Source organism: Chiloscyllium plagiosum, unplaced genomic scaffold (genome assembly GCF_037043375.1).
Source record: "Chiloscyllium plagiosum isolate Xiang-an unplaced genomic scaffold, Cpla_swu_hap1 HiC_scaffold_45, whole genome shotgun sequence".
Lineage (NCBI taxonomy): Eukaryota > Metazoa > Chordata > Chondrichthyes > Orectolobiformes > Hemiscylliidae > Chiloscyllium > Chiloscyllium plagiosum.
Window position 1 is genome coordinate 65190886 of NW_028270183.1, and position 21292 is coordinate 65212177.

Below are 21292 nucleotides of genomic sequence, written 5' to 3' on the forward strand. Positions count from 1 at the left end.
TCCACCTGGCCAGCACATCCCTGAACACTATGGGCAATTCAGCCTGGATAACCCACCCATCCTACACATCTTTGGACTGTGGGAGGAAACCAGAGCAACCAGACGAAACCCAAGCAGACAACCACAACAAGGTGATCATCCCTTTCTTATTTCCCAATTCTATCCAAGTAACTTCACTGGAAATACTCCCAATATCCTCCCTGAGCACAACCATTAAGATATCCCTAATTCAAAACGCCATTCTGCCTCCTCTCGTCCCCCTTTCTATCCTTCCCATTGCACCCTAGAACATTAAGCTGCCAATCCTATCCAACACTGAGCCACGTTTCCGTAATATCCATGATATCCCAGTCCCATGTTCAAAACCATATCCTCAGCTCATCTGCCTTCCCTGACGGGCCTCTTGCACTGAAATAAATGCAGTGAAACTGCTCTGTCCCACCTCGTTCTGTGCCTTGCCCTTGCCTGCCTTGACTGTCTAACTTCTCAACTGTACCAGCCTCAGACATACCTCTTCTCTCACTATCTCTTTAGGTTTACCCCCCACTCCCTCACTGGTTTAATGCCTCCTGAGTAGCACTAGCAAATCTCTCTGCCTGGATATTAGACACCTTCCAATTCAGGTACAATCCATCTTTCTTATGCACGTCAATTCTACCCCAGCAGAGATTCCAATGATCCAAACATGGCAATCCTTCTCCCCTGCACCAGATCCTTAGCCACACATTCATCTGCTCTATCCTGCTGTTCCTACTCTCACTAGCATGTGGCACAAAGAGTAATCCAGATATTACTACCCACGAAGACCTACTTTTTATCCACCAGGATAATTTGCTATATTCTCTCGTCAGGACCTCATCCTTTCCCCTTCCGATGTCATTGGTACTGATATATAATGAGCTCCCACTGATCACACTCCCTTTTGAGAATACTCTGCTCCCTCTCCGAGACATCCTTGTCCCTGGCACCAGGGAGGTACCACCCATTCTGATGTCTCACTGTCAGCTGCAGAAACAGCAGTCTGTGCCCTATACCAGAGAATCCCCTATCACCATCGATCACCAGGAACCTCATATACCTCACATTACATTGGAGCCAGTCTCTGTACCAGTATCTTGCTTGTCAGTGCGATATGCCCCTGAGAGGGTGACCTCCGACGCTTTCCGAAACAGTGTACTTCTTTGAGATCAATCAGCCGGGCCCCATTGTGAGGTAAGTGGTGGGATCCTCTCTCTCTCTGCCCAGTGATGAGCTTCATCATTCATAGTGAATGGGGCAGTATCACAGAGCACAGGGGCTGGGGGCTCTTCAGCCCATTGGGACTGTACTCTCTCCCTCTGGAGATGCTGCAAATCTGTCCCAACTCCCCTCTCACTTGCCCAAAGTCCACTAAGTCTTTCCTTAAAAAGTAAAATTATAAATCTGTTTGAGAACACCTGCTGAATCTGTGTCCAGCTGCCGTTCAGCCTATTCCAGGTGCGCAGAACTTACTGAGTGGAATAATGTTCCCATTTTCACTCTGCATTATTTGCCAGTTACCTGAAAGTAGTTACGAAAAATTGTGATCGTGCTAACAATTCCTCTCTCTCTGCAAATTAATTGTTTGGAAACAAATCTGCACCTGGTCCAAATCACTGCTTAATCGTCTCAGCTCCAAGGACAATTATCTGTGCTTAAGCTAGCTCTCCACAAAAGAGGAACACATCTTAATTTATTAGTGTCATAGAGATGGACAGCACAGAAACAGACCTTCGGTCCAATTTGTTCATGCCAACTCGGAATCCTAAACTACTGGAGTCCCATTTGCCAGCTATTGGGCCCTATCCCTCAAAACCCATGCCATTCATGGATGTCTTTCAAATGTTGTAATGGTATCAGCCTCCACTACTTCATCTGGCAGCTCATTCCACACACACACCACACTCAGCTTGAAAACGTTGCCCCTTAGATCCCTTTTAAATCTTTGCCCTCTCAACTTAAGCCCATGTGATCTTGTTTTGGACCCACCTCACCTGCGGGGGGGGGGGGGGGGGGGAGAGACCCCGCCTGTTCACTGTATCCATGCCCCTCATGATTTATAAATCTCCATAAAGTCACCTCTGTCTTTGACTCTTCAGGGAAAATAGCCCCAGTCTCTCCCTGGAGCCCAAATCCTTCAACCCTGGCAATGTTTTTGCAAATCTTGTCTGACTCCTTTCAAATTTCATAACATCCTTCCCAGAACAGGGATATTTGAACTGAAAGCAGAATTCCTGAAATGGCTTAATCAATGTCCTGTCAAGCCACAATATGACGTCCCAGCTTCCGTATTCAATGCATTGACTAATAAATATAAGCATACCATACACCACCTTCACTAGTCTGCCTACCTTCGACTCTACTTTCAAGGAACAATGAACCTGAACTCCAAGGTCTCTTTGTTCAGCAACACTCCCCAGGATTTTACCATTAAGTGCATAAGTCCTGTCCTGATTTGCCTTTCCAAAATACAACAGCTCACATTTATCTAAATTGAACTCAGTCTGCCATTTTTCGTTCCAATGGCCCATCTGAACAAGATCCTGTTGTATTCTGAACTAACTTTCTACACTGCCTACTACACCTCCAATTTTAGTGCCTTCTGACCATATCTCATATATTCACATCCAAGTCATTTATTGAAGGCCCCAATATCCATTGCTGCAGCACACTGCTGCTCACAGGCCTCCAGTCCACAAAGCAACCCTACATCACCACTCTCTGTCTCCTACCTTCAAGCCAGTTTTGTATCCAAATGGCTCATTTTCCCAGCATTCCATGTTATCTAACCTTGCTAACCAGTCTGCTTTGTGGAACCTTGTTCAATTCCCATGGAGACAACGTTCACAGGCTGCCATCATCAATCATCTTTGTCACATCTTCAAGGAAAAAAAACACACAAGTTAGTGAGACACGATTTTGCACAAACAAAGCCACTTTAACTCTCCCTAATCATTTCCAAATACTCGTAAATCCTGTCCTTTAGAATCCCTTCCAACAACTTGCCTTCCATTGACTTCAGGCTCACTGTTCTCTTGTTCCATGGCCTCTCCTTACCACCTTTTCAAAAATAATGGCACCTCACCTGTCGCTATCAACGATACAAATATCTCAGGAGAGGCCCAACAATCTTAAAGGAGGACAGAGGGGGTTAAGGAGGATATTCCAGAGGTTTGTGTCCTTGGCAGCTCCAATCCTTGAATGATGTAGGTGGGGGATAGCTGTCATCGGAGACAATTAGTGGTTAATCGTGGGTAGTGTGTAATGGCAGGCAATGTGATAACAATGTGTGTGAGTTAAGGGTTGGAGGGGTGGGGTTCAAGGGCAGTGGTGTCGGAAGTGGAGGAGATACACTGGAGGGCATTGGGGTTGACCACATGAGAGGGGAAATTGCAGTCCTTGAAATATGGTCCATTTGGTATGTTCCAGCTTGCATCAAGCTTCACTGGAACACTGCACCTAAGCATGAGACAGATGTTGGCCAGGGAACACGCTCGTGTGTTAAAGTGGCAGGCAACCGGGAGCTCAGGGTCTTTTTTGGCCTGAGAGGGAGCATAGATTGATCCAAATTGAACTTCATTTCTTTGTGGGAACTGTCAGATTTAGTCCCAATCACCCACTTCATAATGTTAACCTGTCAACTCCTTATGGACTCAAATCCTAGCACCTTTTCAGGTGGAATGTTCCAGATTCTGATAACTCTGTTCATTGAGAAAAATGATCCCTTTTAAATCTTTTCCCTCTCATCTTAAGCCTGTGTCCTCTAGTTCTGAACCCACAGAACCCGGGAAAAAGTCCCTGACTGCTCACCTTATCCAGGTCCATCATGATTTTATAAACATTTATAAGGTCACCTCTCAGTCGCTAACTCTCCAGGGAAAATAGTGCCAGCCTATTCAGCTATTCCCAATAGCTCAACCCGTCCAACCCTGGCAAAGTCCTTGCAAACCTTTTCTGAAACCTTTGAAGTTTCACAACATCATTCCGAGAACAGGGAGATTGGAACTGAAAACAGAATCCCAAAAGAGCATAAATCAATGTCCTATACAACCACAATATGACGTTACAACAGCTGCATTCAATGCATTGACCAATAACGGGGAGTGTACCAAACACTGCATTCACTACCCCGCCTACCTTCGACTCGACTTTCAAGGAACTATGAACCTGCACTCCAACGTCTCTTTGTTCAGCAACACTCCCCAGGACTTTACCATTAAGTGTACAGGTCCTGCCCTGATTTGCCTTTCCGAAATCCAACAGCTCACATTTGTCTAAATTGAACTCCATCTGCCATTCCTTGCGCCATTGGCCCATCTGATCAAAATCCTGTTGAATTCTGAACTAACCTTCTTCACTGTCCACTACACCTCCAATTTTGGTGTCTTCTGTAAACCTACTGACCATACCTTACACATTCACATCCAAGTCAATTATTTAAGGACCCAATATCCTTTTAACACACTGCTGCCCACAGGCCTCCAGTCCGCAAAGCAACCCTCCATCACCACCCTCTGTATCCTACCTTCAAGCCAGTTTTGTATCCAAATGGCTTGCTCTCCCTGCATGCCATGTTATCTAACCCTGCTAACCAGTCTGCTTTGTGGAACCTTGTTGAATGTCCATATAAACAACATTCACCGCCTGGCTTCATCAATTTTCTTTGTCACTTCAAAACATTCAGTCAAGTTAGTGAGACATGATTGTGCACGTACAAAGCCACATCGACACTCCCTAATCATTCCTTACCTTTCCTAATAGATGGATATCCTGTCCCTCAGAATCCCTTCCAACAACTTGCCTGCCACTGACTTCAGGCTCACTGTTCTCTTGTTCCATGGCCTCTCCTTACCACCTTTTTAAAATAATGGCACCTCACCTGTCGCTATCAATGATACAAATACCTCAGGAGAGGCCCAACAATCACTTCTAGATTTCCAGAAAGTTCTGGGATACACCTGATCAGGTTCCAGGGCTTTATCAACCTTGATGCGATTTAAGACATCCAGTACCATCTCCTATGTAACATGGACACTTTTCAAGTTATCTCTGTTTATTTCTCCAAACTCCCGAGCTTCCATATCCTTCTCCAGTAAAAAATGGCAAGAAATAGTTGCATATCTTTCCCACTCCCTGTGGTTCCATAGACAGCCTTGTTGATCTTTAAGGGGTCCTAGTCTCTGGTCCAGTTAATATTTTGTCTGTGATATATTTGTTTAATCTCTTTGGATTCTACGTAAACCAGTGCCTGAAGCTATTTCATGTCTTCTTTTTGCTCTCCTGATTTCCTTCAAGTATAAAAGCGTGATCCTGTACTCCCAATTCCTCTGCCTGTGCAATATCTGCTCCCACGAGGAGCAATTCCACCCCAGGACATCCCAGAAAGGCCTCCTACTTCAAGGACCACAATTTCCCTCTCACTTGATCAACAATGTCCTCCAATGCATACCCTCCACTTCCCGCACCTCCACCTTTATCCCACCACTTCAACCACAATAAGATTATAACCTTGCAGTCTTCACCTTCCACTCCACTAATCTCCAGATACAGTGCATTAACCTCTGTTATTTCTGCTACCTAAAGTCGGATCCCACCACCACAGACATATTTCCCTCTCCACCCCTATCTGCGTTCCACGGAGACCATTCCCTCGGCAACACCCTTGTTAGGCCCACCCCCTCCCACCAACCCATGCTCCACACCCTTGACCCTCCCTTGCCGCCACGGGAGATGTAAAACATGCGGCCACACCTCCTTCTGACCTCTGTCCAAGACACGAAAAGGATCTTTTCACATCAGGCAGAGATTTCTCCGCACATCCCAAAACCTCATCTACTGCATCTGGACACTATGGGAAATTTAACATGGTTCATCCAACTAACCTACACGTCTTTGGACTGTGGGAGCAAACTGGAACACCCGAAGGAAACCCTCACAGACACTGGGGAGAACGTGCCAACTCCAACGCAGATTCGCCAGAGGCTGGAATCAAACCCAGGTCTCTGGTGCTGAGGAAGCAGCGCTAACCACTGAGCCACAATACTGTGGGATCTTTGGTGCTGATGTGCAGCCCCACTGATACCTCGGTCACTCACCCTGCCTCATGTCCTAAGAGGCAGCGATAACGGAGTGAAATTATCGCTAGACAATTAATCCAGAGACCCAGATAATGTTCTGGGGACCTGGGTTTGAATCCCATCACAGCAGATTTTGGAACGTGAATTCAATAAATATCTGGAAAAATTAATTTTGTGACGACAATGAATCCATTGTCAATTGTTGGGAAATCCCATCTGGTTCACTCATGACCTTAGGGGAAGGAAAATGCCATCCTTACCTGGTCTGGTCTGCATGTGACTCCAGACCTATAGCAACGTGGTTGATTCTTAACTGCCCTCTGGTTAAACAAAGCAATAAATGCTGGCCGAGCCAGTGACTGCCTCATCCTGTGAATGAATAAAGAAAACAGGTCAGGTTTTGTTCCTTCTCTAGTAGGTACATCCTACAAACTGAATCTGAAACGTTCTCGTACACACTGAACAAATACCTTTCCATCCAAACCCTTAACACTACAGCACTCCAAGTCTATGTTGGTAAAGTTAAAACCCCTTATCATTGTATCCATATTATTCTTACAGATAACTGAGGTCTCCTGGCAAAATTGTGTCTCAATTCCCCATTGACTATTGGGAGAGAGTCTATAATACAATCCCAGTAAGATGGTCATCCCTTTCTTATTTCTCAGTACCAACCAAATAACTTGCCTGGATGTACTCCCAGGAATATCCTCCCGAAGCCCAAGCATAATGTTGTCCTAATCAAAAACACCTCTCTCCCTGCTCTGTTGCCCCATTTCTATACTTGCTATAGCATCTATACCCTGGAACATTAAGCTGCTAGTCCTATCCATCCCTGAGTGATGCCTCTGTAATTGCTGTAATATCCCAGTCACATGTTCAAAACCAAACCCTGAGCCCACCTGCCTGACCTGTCAGGCCTCTTGCACTGAAATAAATGCAGTGTAACTGGTCCGTCCCACTTTATTCTGTGGCTTGCTCTTGCCTGCCTTGACAGTCTAATCTGAACAGTACCAGCCTTGGACATACCTCTTTTCTCACTATCTCTTTAGGTTTACCCCAACTCCCTCACTGGTTTAATGCCTCCCGAGTGGAACTAGCAATTCTCCCTGCTCATCAGGACCCCATGCTTTCCCCTTCCTATGCCATTGGTACCAATGTACAATGTCCTCCCACTGGTTATTCTCCCCTTTGAGAATATTCTGCACCCTCTCCAAGGCATCCTTGACCCTAGCATCAGGGAGGCACCACCCCATTCTGATGTCTCACTGTCAGCTGCAGAAATGGCAGACTGTGCCCTTGACTAGAGTGTCCCCTATCACCATCGTTTGCGTGGAACTGGGTATACCTTACATTATGTTAGAGCCAGTCTCAGTCGCAGTAACTTGGCAGTCAGTGCTATATTCCCCTGAAAGTCTATTACCCCCTACATTTTCCAAAACAGTACACTTGTTTGAGCTGGGGATAACCACTGGATATTCCTGCAGTACTTGCCTACCCCTCCTAGCTTTCCTGGAGGTAACCCACCTACCTGACTGTATCTGCAGTATCCTGCAATCCTGAGACTGCCATCTCTCACACCCCTGACCCCTGTCAATTCCTCACTGCCTTTAATCACTCCTTCACCAATCCATGTGATTTGATAGGATTTGCAAAGACACTTCCTGCAGACACAATCATCAGGATCATTGAAACTCTCTCTAGACTCCAGCATCCGACAGGAACAGCACATCACTCTACAACAGGCCATCTCTCCGCCTTAACAATCTACAGACCAAGACAAAGGCACAGTCTTACTGCTCGAAAAATACTGCCTGAGAATAACTTAATGCTTACGCTTTATATTTTAAACATTTTAACAACAGACCGAAAGACATGAAAAAGAAACCCTCACCTTTCTCACTATTAATATAATAAAACCGTCTAAAATTGATGTTTCAAGAGACTGAAACCCACTGAGCTGATCCCGGCTGTGAGCAGCTCACAGAGCGAGGTCTCTCTGAGGACAGCTGTGAAATGTCACTGTTTCTTTCTCTTTTCTCCAAGCTGCATTTCCGAGCGGTTTATACCTTCACAAGAAGTCAGCTGGGAGAGGTCACTGCTCAGTTTTATTCACTGGAGGTTGCCTTTGCTGCCCAGACCAGAATTTATTGGCCACCTTTATGTGTCTTGGAGAAATGGTGGTGAACGGCCTCCCTGAAATGCTGCAGTCCATGTACACCACAGTGATGTTTGGACAACAATCCCCCACTAGACCCACATCCCCCCCGTCTCTGTAATCCCCCTCCAGCTTCAGAAATTGCATGTGTGTAATTTTACCTCAAATTGTACACGGAGAATGATGGAGCTTTTTTTAAAAAATACATTGCTAAAAAGGGAGGCAATGGCCAGATGATATTCTTGCTAGACGAGTAATATGAGCAATGTTCCGAGGATTAGGGTTAGATGGTAGCATCATGGCTGATGGTGGCATCAGATATCAGTAAATTCTCGAATGAAAAGGCTCATGATGACCATGAAACTATTGTCGACTGTTAGGAAAAAACCCATCTGGTTCACTAATGCCCTTTAGGGAAGGAAACTGTCATCCTCACCCGGTCTGGCCAACATGTGACTCCAGACCCACAGCAATGTGGTTAACTACCAACTGCCCTCAGGGTAAACATCCACATCTGAGTGAATAAACAAAAAGAGATTTATATTTAAATCGCAGAGGAAAGCTTTTTTAAAAACTAAATTGTGTTTTCAAACTTTAAAAAAAAATCACCTTGGTCGGATGGCACTATAGACGCTGCAATAATCAGGGAGAATATAAGGAACAAATATACAGAGAGATCTCCGATATACACTCACAACAATAAGGTTATAGTAGTAGGTGATTACGATAGTGTGAAAGGTTTGGTTGGTAAAGAATGTGTTAAATGAGTTCAAGAAATGTTCTTTATCAATATTTAAATGTTCCTATCAGGAAGCAAGCAACACCTGACCTTTTCTTGTCTGATCAGACAGGGCAAGTGACTGAAGTGATAGGACGGGAACAGTTTGGGTGAGAGGAAATTGTGGGCACCATGGAGAAATAGTTGTATAATCGATAACTACAGGTGAGCTGCCTGATGACTGGAGAGTGGCTAATGTTGTACCTTTGTTAATGAAGGGGTATAAGGAGCAGCCCAGGAACTATAGACCTCAGTGGTGGGTAAGCCGTTGGAGGCGATTCAGAAGGATAGGATTTGCATGTATTTGGAGAGTTAAGGAATGATTAGGGACACTCAACATGGTTACTTAACAGGGTGTCTCACAGACTTGATTGAGATTTTTAAGGTAGTCACCAAGAAGATCGATGAGGGCAGAGTGGCAGACATTGTTTATTTGGACTTTAGTAAAGTCTTTAAAAAGGTTGTGCAGGGGAGACGAAGTTGTAAAGTTCGATCCCATGGGATTCAGCAAGAGCTTGCCAACTGGATACAAAATTAGCTTAACAATAGGAGACAGTAATAGTGGAGGGTTGTTTTTCACACTGGAGGCCCGTGACCAGCAGTGTTCTCCAGGAATCGGTGCTGGGTCCATTTTTGTTTGTCATGTGTGTAGATGGTTTGAATTAGAATACACAAAGCATGGTTTGTTTGTGGGTGACATCAAAAACTGTTAAGGTAGACAGTAACAAAAGGTTATCCACGAATACAGAGGGATCCTGATCAATTGGGTGAATGGGCTGAAATGTGGCAGATGGAATTTAATTTGAATAAATGTAAGATATTATATTTTATAAAACAAAATCTCCTTTAGCCTCATTAATTAATTACACTAATTAAAAGTAAGTCCTTGAGTAGTGATGTGGAACAAAGAAACCGAGGGGTTCAGGTCTTTGCAGTTTGTGTCACATGTAGACAGGGTGGTTAAGTGGGTGTTTAGCACGCTTACCTTCATTGCTCAGACCTTTAGGTATAGGAGTTGGGACACTATCATGAGGTTATACATGATGTTGGTGAGGCCTCTTCACTGTGTTCAGTTCTGGTCCCCCTGTTAGAGGAAGGATGTCATTAAATTGGAAAAGGTTCAGAAGATGTTTCCCAGGATGTTGCCATGAACGGAGGGATTGTTTTAGAAGGAGAGGATGGATAGGCTGGGATGTCTGTCACCGGAGAGCAGGAGGTTGAGGGGTGACCTTATTAGAGGTTTATAAAATCATGGAGTGTGTAGACAAGATGAATGGCTGCATGGGAGGGGGATTCAAGACACCGGTGCATACAGTTTGAGAAGAGATGACAAAGATTTTAAAAAAGACATGAGTTTTTCTATTTTTGCACTTATGGGTTGAACTTCCAGAGGAAGTGGTAGCTGTGAATACAATTACAATACTTAAAAGATATTTGGATAAGTACATAAATAGGAAATATTTGGAGGGATATAGGCCAAGCAGAGGCAGGTGTGATTAGTTTAGGTGGAATTATAGTCGACATGGATTGGTTAGACCACAGGGTCCATTTCCATGATATATAACTTTGAAACTCTAACTCTCGGTGTCTTCGTGTTCACAACTCTCCCTATCACTGTCACCTCATGAAGCTTCACAACTCTTCCTTATCTCTGCTATCATAAGCATCTCTGTAACATCCTCCAATCACACAATCCTCCCTATCTCTGTAATCTCGATCCCCACAAATCTCTCTGCTAAGTGCCTTTCTGTAATTCCAGCCTTGAGGATAGCCCATTTTTAACTCAGATTCCTGCACCCTGAGCTCCAGAATTTCCTACTAAACCTCTCTGCTCATTTGCCTCCCCAAAACATTAACCAATCATCTATCATCTATTCTAATATCAAAAAGGTATGAGATGATCGCAGTGGGTCTGTGTGCTTGATGACCAATATGGAGAAGATGGGGGCATTGTGTTCAACAGTTTTATACCAGAGACTCTGACCCCATTTTATTCCGTGTTTCTCAGTGATTCCCTCTTTTTGAAGCAGACATGAGTGAGAAGCAGTGGAGAATGTAAATGATACATGGTCTGCATAGTGAGAGGATTCCACCACCACTGGCTGTTTACCCTCCAGCTCCACAATGTCCAATAACCTATCCATGCTATCGCGGATCCTGGCACCAGGGAGGTAACATACTATCCTGGATTCATGTCTGTGGCCACAGAAGTGCCTATCTGTACCTCTGACTATTGAATCCCCGTTACTCTCTTTCCTCCGTTCGGTGCAGAATCCGAAGCGGGATACAGTATCTGTTTGATAATGGGATGATCACTGGGAACTCCTGCATTTCCTTCCTGAGCCTTTTACTTGATCTGATAGTCATCCATTCCCTTTCCTAACTCACTGAACGTGCTGTCCATAACATCCTCAGTATTGCAGATGCTCCACAGTGAGTCCACTCACAGCTTCAGATCTGAAAAGCAGTTTCCCAGTAACTGCAGATGGGCACACTTCCTGCACATATTGTCGCCAGGGACACTGGAAGCATCCCTTATTTCCCACATTGTGCAAGAGGAGAACACCGCGGATCTGAGGTCTCCTGTAACAATGTCTCTCTAGATTCAGCTAGTTCTCCCATCGCGAGAACTTAAATGAGCTAGCAACCTTTCTTCACTTCAAGCATGTCCATTATAATCTAAATCCCCGACCTTTACTTAAGCTGACATGTTATACTTTAAAACCTGTTACAAAATATTCAGCAGGTATCTCATAAAAATTGGCTATTCCCATTGGGAGCATATGAATTTCTGAACGGCCTGAACTAAACCTGAGTTTCAGCATCACCTTCTCCCTGTCTCACCTCACTGTTTTCACCCAATTCCAAAACACACTCACTGAGCCAAGCAGCACTCTCAGTGCAGCCCTGTCATTTTCAGTTGTCAGAATCTGGAACATTCCACCTGAAAAGATGCTGGAATTTTAGTTCATAAGGAATTTGAGTCCATAAGGAATTTTAGTGGGTAGTTTGCAGAGAACTGAAAATAAGGAGTTTACAGGTTAACATTACGAAGTGGGTGATTGGGGGACTAAATCTGACAGTTGCTGCAAAGAGATGAGGTGCAATTTGGATAAATCTGTGCTCCCTCTCAGGGCAATATCTCCTTCCTCAGCTGCAGGGCCCAGAACAGAGCACACACCCAAAGGGTGATCCAGCCACAAATTTGTCCATCTCTCTGATTTTTGCTTGACAAAAGTATTGAAGATATTTTCTCACAGACAGAACAGACAAACCTTTCTGTTTTCACAGTTAAATGCCAATTATATTCAGGTCCTGATGTCTCTGCTGACTGTAAAAACCTGTTTCTGAGATCCCAGTCTCAATTAATATCCCATAAAATGAATTCACACAACAACACTCACAGTCAGTGCAGGATGAATAGTAAAGACAAATATTTATCTTGCACCTAACCTACACATCTCTGAAAACTCTGGGCAATTTAGCTCCCAGTGCAATGGCAAAGGAGATAGGGGTTAAAGAGTGAATAATAGGTGGGGACAGAGCCCAAAGGAACATTTGGAAAGAAAAAGGACTGGATAGCGATTTGGCTGGGAGTGCGCATAGCTGTTAATGGAGGGAACAGGAACTGGTGTCTGGCAGCATCTCAGTGGATGTGATGGAAATGGTGGCTGATGTACGTTCTGCCGCAAAAAAGACCCTGAGCTTCCAGTTGCCTGCCACTTCAACACACGAGCCTGTTCCCTGGGCAACATCCCTGTCTCATACTTACTGCAATGTTCCAGTGAAGCTTGATACAAACTGGCAGAACACTCTAGAACATACCAAATGGCTCCGTATTTCAATTACAGCAATTTCCCCTCCCATGTGGTCAACAATACCCTCCACCGTATCTCCTCTACTTCCCACACCTCCACCCTTGAACCCAACTACTTCAACTGCAACAAGGATAGAATCCCCCAAGTCCTCACATTCCACCCAGGTACAACACATCATCCTCCACCATTTCCACCACCTACAATCAGACCCCATCAGAGATATATTTCCCTCCCCAGTCCTTTCAGCATTCCTCAGAGACCATTCTCTCTGTGACTTCCTTGTTCGATCCACGCTCCCCACGAACCCATCCTCCACTCCCAGGCACCTTCGCTCGCCATTGCAAGAGGTGGAAAACCTGTGCCCACACCTTCCCCTCACCTCCATCCAAGACACCAAAGGATCCTTCCACATTCAGCAGAGATAGTTCTTACATTCAAACACCTCACCTATTGAGTCCTTTGCTCTCGATGTGGTCTCCTCTACAGTGGGGAGACAGGATGCCAACTTGCGGAATATTTCAGGGAACATTTCTGGAACACATGTACCAACCAACCCCACTGCCCTGTGGCCGACACAATCAACGGACCCTCCCACTCCGCCAAGGACATGCAGGTTCTGGGCTGCCTCCATCGCCAAATCAAGCCACCCGAAGCTTGGAGGAATAACACCTCATCGTCCGCCTTGGGACCCTTCAACCACACAGCATCAATGTTTCCTCATCTCCCCTCACCCCACCTTATCCTAGCTCCAACCCTCCAACTCGGCACTGGCCTCTTGAACTGACCCACCTGTCCATCTTCCTTCCCCATTATCCACTCCACCGTCTCACCATTACCTCCCACCTGCATCTACCTATTGCCTTCCTAGATCCCTTCCCCCCCAGCCCTACACACCCCCTCCTATTTATCTCTCAGCACTCTTTCCCACACCGCACATTCCTGATGAAGGGCATATACTAAAACGGCAATTCTCCAGCTACTTGGATGCTGCCTGACCTGCTGTGCGTTTCCAGTGCCACATGTTAACGAAGCTGGAAGAACAAAACCTCATCACTCACTCGGGGACCCTTCAGCCCTTTGGCCTCAATATCAAATTCAATAATTTTAGATCCTGAACTCTCCCACGTCCTAGCATCCTAGCCCCCTACACCCCACACACCAGGCCTTGTTATTACATAGCCTGCTATTACACACTATCTGTGATTAGCCACCAACAGTCCCCATGAACAGCTATTCACTCTCCCCCAGCCAGATCGATATACACTCCTTTGTCCAATGTCTCCTATCTCTCTCTTTGCACTCTATTCCCAATCATTTACTCTTTTACCTATACCTTCTGCATATAAACCAACATTTTTCCCTCAGTCACATCAGTTCTGAGGAAGGTTCATAGGTTCAGAAATGTTAACTCTGACTTGTCTTCACAGATGCTGCCAGACCTGCTGAGCTTTTCCAGCACTTTCTGGTTGTTGTTTATCATTTCCATCATCCACAATTTTTTCTGGTTTTTATTTAGCGGGAGCTTGTAATTCATGTCAAGCAGCCTACACCGTGTGTTTATAAACTGCCCCAGTACCCACAAACTCCATTTTTCTCCCAGTCTATGCCACTCCCTTCACACTCACTGAGTCCCCCCTCACAGTGACACTGCGCCTGCACAGCTCATGGTCACGTGCTGGCCTGCTGGCCACACCCCTCATTCACTTCTATTGGCTGGAGGATCACGCCAACTCTCCTATTGGTCTGCAGCTGCTGTCAATCACCTGGGCCCCATTGTGTCATGTTGGTGGGATCCTCCCATAAGTGTTGGAGGCTGAAGGGTGACCTCATTGAGTTTTATAAAATCATGAGGGGCATGAATGGGATAAATAGACAGGTCCAGAACGAGAGGTTTAAGTTGACAGGGAAAATATTTAAAAGGGACCTTACGGGCTTCTGTCAATCAGAGGTTGCTACATGCATTGAATTTTCGGTCAGGACACGTGGTGGAGCCTGGTACAATTACCCCATCTGAATGGGTATATGAATAGAAAGGGTATAGAGGGATATATGCCAAGTGCTGGCAAATAGGACTTGATTAGGTTAAGACATCTGGTCAGCATGGACGAGTTTGACAGAAGGGTCTGTTTCTGTGCAGTACATCTCTATGGCTCGATGGCTCTGCGGTGGGATGAGCTTCATCATTCACAGCGAATGGGGCATTATCACAGGGTATAGGGGCTGGGGGCTAGTCAGCCTATTGGGGCTGTACTCTCTCCCTCTGCAGATGCTGCAAATCTGTCCCAACTCCCCTCCCAACTGTCCATAGCCTTCCAAATCTTTCCTTAAAAAGTTGAATTCCACATTTGTTTTGACACTAACTGTTGAATCTGCATTCAGCTCTTGTTCAAACTGTTCCAGATGCTCAGAACTGACTCAGTAAAATAATCTTCTCATTTTTACCTTGCATTATTTGCCAGTTACATGAATGCAGTTACTAAAAATTGTGACAAACTTTCTACTTTCCCTCTCTGTCAACTAAATATCCTGGAGACAAATCTGCTCCTGGTCGAAATCACGACAGGGGGAGGTTGAATAGGCTGGGGCTGTTTTCCCTGGCGTGTCGGAGGCTGAGGAGTGACCTCACAGAGAAACATAAAATCATGAACGGCATGGACAGGATAAATAAGATAAATAGACAAAGTCTCCTCCCTGGAGTGGGGGCTTCCAGAACTAGAGGGCATAGGTTTAGGGTGGAGGGGAAAGATATAAAAGAGACCTGAGGGGCAACGTTTACACACAGAGGGTGGTACGTGTGTGGAATGAGTGGCCAGAGGAAGTGGTGGAGGCGAGTACAATTGTAACATTCATAGGTATATGAATAGGAAAGATTTGGGGGGATATGGGCCAGGTGCTGGCAGGTGGGACTAGATTGGGCTGGAATATCTGGTTGGCATGGATGGGTTGGACCGAAGGGTCTGTTTCTGTGCTGTATGTCTCTGTGATGAATTTTATCCAAATAGCTAGTTCTCCCCGTATTCTATGATGTTGAACTTGCTAACCAGTCTGTTGTTATGTGGAACATTGTGTCTTCCTGAAGTCCGGGTTAACGATGTCCATGCACAAAGCCATGCTGATTCTCCCCAATTATTTGCCTTTCCAATTACATGCAAATCCTGTCCCTTAGAATCCCTTCCAACAACTTGCCTGCCACTGACTACAGGCTCACCGGTCTATAGTTCCCTGGCTTTTCCTTACCACCTTTCTCAAATAATGGCACACATCTTCCAGCACCTCACCTGTGGTTATTGATGACACAAATATCTCAGGGAGGGGCCCAACAATCACTTCCCTAGCTTCCCACAAATTTCTGGGATACATCTGATCAGGTCCCAGGGATTTATCCACCTTTATCCATTTTAAGACATTCAGGGTATCCTCCTCTGTAACATGGACACTTGCCAAGTTATCACTATTTATTTGTGCAAATTCTCTAGCTTCCACATCGTTTTTCAGTAAAAACCAATGTGTAATATTCATATAGAATCTTTCCAAACTCCTGGGGTTCCATAGTCAGTCTTGTTGGTCTTTGAGGGTCCCTATTCTCTGCCTGGTCACTCTTTGTCCTTAGTGTATTTCTAGAATCTATTTGGATTCTCCTTAAATCTATTTCCCAAAGCCATCGCTTGTCCCCTTTTTCCCCTCCTGGTTTCCCTCAAGTATTCTCCTACTGTCTCTATACTCCTCCAGGGATCCACTCAAACCTAGCTGTCTGTACCTGCCATATCCCTCCTTCATTTTCTTGACCAGAGCCTCAATTTCTCTCGACAGGCAGCATTCTCTACGCTTCCCAGCCTTGGCCTTAACAGGAATATACTGTCTGTGTACTCTCATTGTCTCATTTTTACAGGTCTATGGAGGCAATGGCAGATGTGGACAGAGAATCAATCATTCTCAGTAAAGAGGAAGTGTTGGGAAAGGTAACAGCCTAAAGGTAAAAGGGGCGCCTGGCCGTGATGGAATGCATCCCAGGGGCAAAAAGAGATGGCCGGGAAAATAGCAAATGTGTTCATGATAATTCGCGAAAATTTGCTGGACTCTGGGACGTATCTGACAGATTGGAAAGCTGCAAATGTGATGCCACTATTTAAAAAAAAAACACCCATTAGTTTAACTTCTGTAGTGAGGAAAATGCTTGAACCTCTCAAGGAAGTAGTAACGAGTTATCTGGGTAGAAACTATCCCATTGAGCAGACACAGCATGGATTCATGAAAGGCAGCTCATGTTTAACACATTTAGTTGAACTATTTGAGGACATCACAAATACGTTGGACAAGGGTGACCCGGTGGATGTGGTGTATCTGGATTTCCAGAAAGTAATCGACAAGTTGCCACATGAAAGGCTGCTGTATAAGATAAAGGCTGCACGGCATTATGGGTAATGTATTAGCAGGGATACAGGATGGGTTAACCAACAAAAAGTAAAGAATGGGGATAAATGTGAGTTTGGATTAGTGTTGGCACTACAACTGTTTACAATTTACACAAATGTTTTGGAGTTGAGGACCAAGTGTACGGTGTCAGAGTTCAGATTTGATACAAAGATGAGGTAGAGCAATGTGTGCAGAGGCCACCGTAAGTCTGCACAGGGATACAGATAGGTTGAGTCAGTGGGTAAGGATCTGGCAGATGGAGGACAATGTTGGGAAATGTGGGGTCATCCATTTTGGTCGAACTAACAGCAAACTGGATGATGAAATAGTGAAAACCTTCAGCATGCTGCTGTGCAGAGGGAGCTGTGTGTCCTTGTGCATGAATCACAGGAAGTTGGTTTGCAGGTGCAGCAGGTAATTAAGGCAGTGAACGGAATATTGTCCTTCATTGCTAGAGGGATGGTTATGCTGCAGCTGTACAGGCCACACCTGGAGTACTGGGTACAGGTTTGATCTCCTTACTTCAGCAAGGATGTACTAGCACTGGAGGGGGTGCAGAGGAGGGTCACTAGTTTGGGCCTGGAGTTGAGAGGGTTGGTCTATGTGGAGAGATTGAGAAATCTGGTTCTATACTCATTGTAATTTAGAAGAATGGGAGGTTGGATGGGGTAAAAAAAACAAAATTATGAAGGGAGTAAGTAAGATAGAAGCAGGGAGTTTATTTTCACCAGGGGTGGGTGATACTAGAGAACATAGCATCAAAATAAGGTGGAGCAGATTTAAGACTGAGTTCAGGAGTAACTTCTTCAGCTAAAGGGTTGTGAATCTGTGGAATTCCCTGCTGAGTGAAGCAGCTGAGCTATCAACTTTATTTGCCTTTAAGGAACAGGAAAGGAATTAAGGGTTATGGTGAGAGAGCAGGAATGTGGAGCTGAGGCCATGAAAAGATCAACCCTGACCTTATTGAATGGCAGAGCAGGTTTGAGGGGTCAGATGAAAGTTTTTGCCTTGTGCCATCAAAATTGACCTTTGAAAAGTTAAGTTTCGAAATTGGATAATCTGGTCTATTATTTTCTGTAACTATTTTAAAACTAGTAGAATTATCAGAGAATCCCAGAATCCCAACAGTGTGGAATGAGACCATTCGGCCCATCACATCGATACTGACGCTCAGAGCCTCCTAACCTCCCCCTGTAACGTTGCATTTTCCAGGGCCACCCAACCGACACACTACGGGCAATTCAGCCTGGATAATCCAATCTACCCTGCACATCTTTGGACTGTGGGAGGAAACCAGAGAACCCGGATGAAATCCATGCAGACAACCCCAATAAGGTGATCATCCCTTTCTTATTTCCCAGTTCCACCCAAATAACTTCACTGGGCGTACTCCCATGAATATCCTCCCTAAGCACAAACATAATGCTATCCCTAATCAAAAATGCTACTCTCCCTCCTCTCTTGGCCCTGTTTCTATTCTTCCTATAGCATCTATACTCTGAAACATTAAGCTGCCAGTCCTATCCATCCCTGAGCCACGTTTCTGTAATACCCATGATATCCCAGTGCCATGTTCAAAACCATACCCTAAGCCCATCTGCCTTCCCTGTCAGGCCTCTTGCATTGAAATAAATGCAGTGTAACTGCTCAGTCTGACCTCATTCTCTGCTTTGTCCTTGCCTGCCTTGACTATTTGACCTCAGAACTGTACCAGCCTCAGACATACCTCTTTTCTCACTATCTATTTGCAATCACACTCACTCCCTCACTGGTTTAATGCCTCCTGAGTAGCATTAACAAATCTCCCTGCCTCGATATTAGACACCTTCCAAATCAGGTACAATCCATCCTTCTTATGCAGGTCAACTCTACTCCAGAGGAGATCACAATGATGCAAAAACGTGAATCCTTTTTCCACTGCACCAGCTCTTTAGCCACTCATTGAGCACCTCCTCCTCCTCTGTAATATGGACATTTTTCCAAAGACTGCCTTGCTGATCTCTATTTTCTCCTAGTTAGCCTTTTGTTCTTAAATGTATTTATAAAAGCCCTTTGGATTATCCTTAACCCTATTCGCCAAAGCTATCTCACGTCCCCTTTTTGCCTCCTGATTTCCCTCTTAATTATACTCCTACTGCCTTTATACTTGAAAATTTTTTGGATTGGAATAAATGCTAAATATTACATCTTGATAAAACAAACCAGGGTAGGACTTACACTCAATAAAAGTAGGACCTTGAGTAGTGATATGGGAACGAAGAGACAGAGGGCTTCACGTCTTGGAAGTTTGTGTCACATGTAGACAGGGTGGTTAAGGTGCTTAGCACACTTACCTTCATTGTTCAGACCTTTGAGTACAGGAGTTGGGACGTTATGTTGAGAACGTACAGGATGTTGGAGAGGCCTCTTCTGGAATACTCTGTCCAGTTCTGGTTGTGCTTTTATAGGAAGGATATTATTAAATCGGAGCAGGTTCAGAAGAGATTTACCAGCATGTTGCCATGAATGGAGGGATTGTATTCTAAGGAGAGGCTGGATAGGCTGGGAATTTTTTCCACTGCAGTGCACGAGGTTGAGGGGTGACCTTATTAGAGGTTTATAAAATCAGAAAGAGCGTAGATAAGGTGAATAGCCGGGGGAGAGGGGGATTCAAAACTCGGGTGCATTCATTTTGAGAAGAAATGAGAAAGGTTTGAGAAAAGACATTAGGGTTTTAAAAAATATATATACGTGTGGAATGAATTTCCAGAGGAAGTGGTAGCTGTGAATACAATTACAATATTTAAAATACATTCAGATCAGTACATAAATAGGAAATATTTGGATGGATGTGGACCAAGCGGAGGCAGGTACAATTAGTTCAGTTTGGAATTATGGTTGGCATGGACTGGTTGGACCACAGGGCCTGTTTCCTTGCTGTATAACATTATGACTCTAATCCTCACTAACTCTAAATTCCTCCATCCTCAACTCTCCTGATCACTGTCACCTCATCCAGCCTCACAAGTCTTCCTTATTTATATAATTCCTCACCAGCCACAGAACGCTCCCTATCTCATGTCCTCCAGTTTCTCAAATCTCTGCGATATTTGCCTTTCTTTAGTTCCAGCCTTGAGGTTGCCCTCATTCACTCCGATTGGTTGGAAGACAAACTGGTACGGCCTGGTCCTCCAGTACTGCCCTCTGCCTCCTATTGGCCCTAGCTGACATCAATCATCGGGGCCCATTGTGAGGTGAGTGGTGGGATCCTCCCTCTCTCTGCCCTGGGATGAGCTTCAACATTCACACTCAATGGGGCAGTATCACAGAGCACAGGGTCTGGGGCTATTCAGCCCATTGGGGCTGTACTCTCTCCCTCTGGATATTCTACAAATCTGTCCCAATTCCCTTCCCATTTGCCCATAACCCCCCAAATCTTCCCTTAAAAAGTAAAATTCCAAGTCTGTTTATGAATAACTGCTGAGTCTGTGTCCAGCTGCAATTCAGACTGTTCCAGATACTCAGAACTTACTGAATAAAATAACATTCACATATTCACATTATTTGCCAATTACCTGAAAATAGTTATTAAAATTGTGACATTGTTAACAATTCCCCTGTCTCTGCAGATTAGATATCCTAGAAACAAATTTGCACCTGGTTAAAATCACTGCTTAACCTTCTCGGCTCCAAGGACAATTATCTGTGCTTCTGCTAGCTCTCCACAAAAGAGGAACACATCTTATTTTCATTTAATAGTGTCATAGAGATGTACAGCACAGAAATAAACCTTTGGTCCAATTTAGAACATAGAACATAGAACACAGCGCAGTACAGGCCCTTTGGCCCTCGATGTTGCGCCGATCCAAGCCCACCTAACCTATACTAACCCACTATCCTCCATATACCTATCCAATGCCCGCTTAAATGCCCTTAAAGAGGGAGAGTCCACCACTGCTACTGGCAGGGCATTCCATGAACTTACGACTCGCTGAGTGAAGAACCTACCCCTAACTTCAGTCCTATATCTACCCCCCCTTAATTTAAAGCT

The 21292-nt window shown here is 44.8% G+C and overlaps 1 long non-coding RNA gene across 2 annotated transcripts in view; it reads right to left on the bottom strand.

Annotated features, from left to right (window-relative positions):
* LOC148136719 (uncharacterized) overlaps window positions 1–21292 on the bottom strand; it is a 53124-nt gene that overhangs the window by 20995 nt on the left and 10837 nt on the right. For both annotated transcript variants that reach the window (XR_015754518.1, XR_015754517.1), the window contains exon 4: window positions 6356–6464. This is a non-coding gene — a long non-coding RNA (uncharacterized LOC148136719). The remainder of the gene's footprint in view (window positions 1–6355; window positions 6465–21292) is intronic.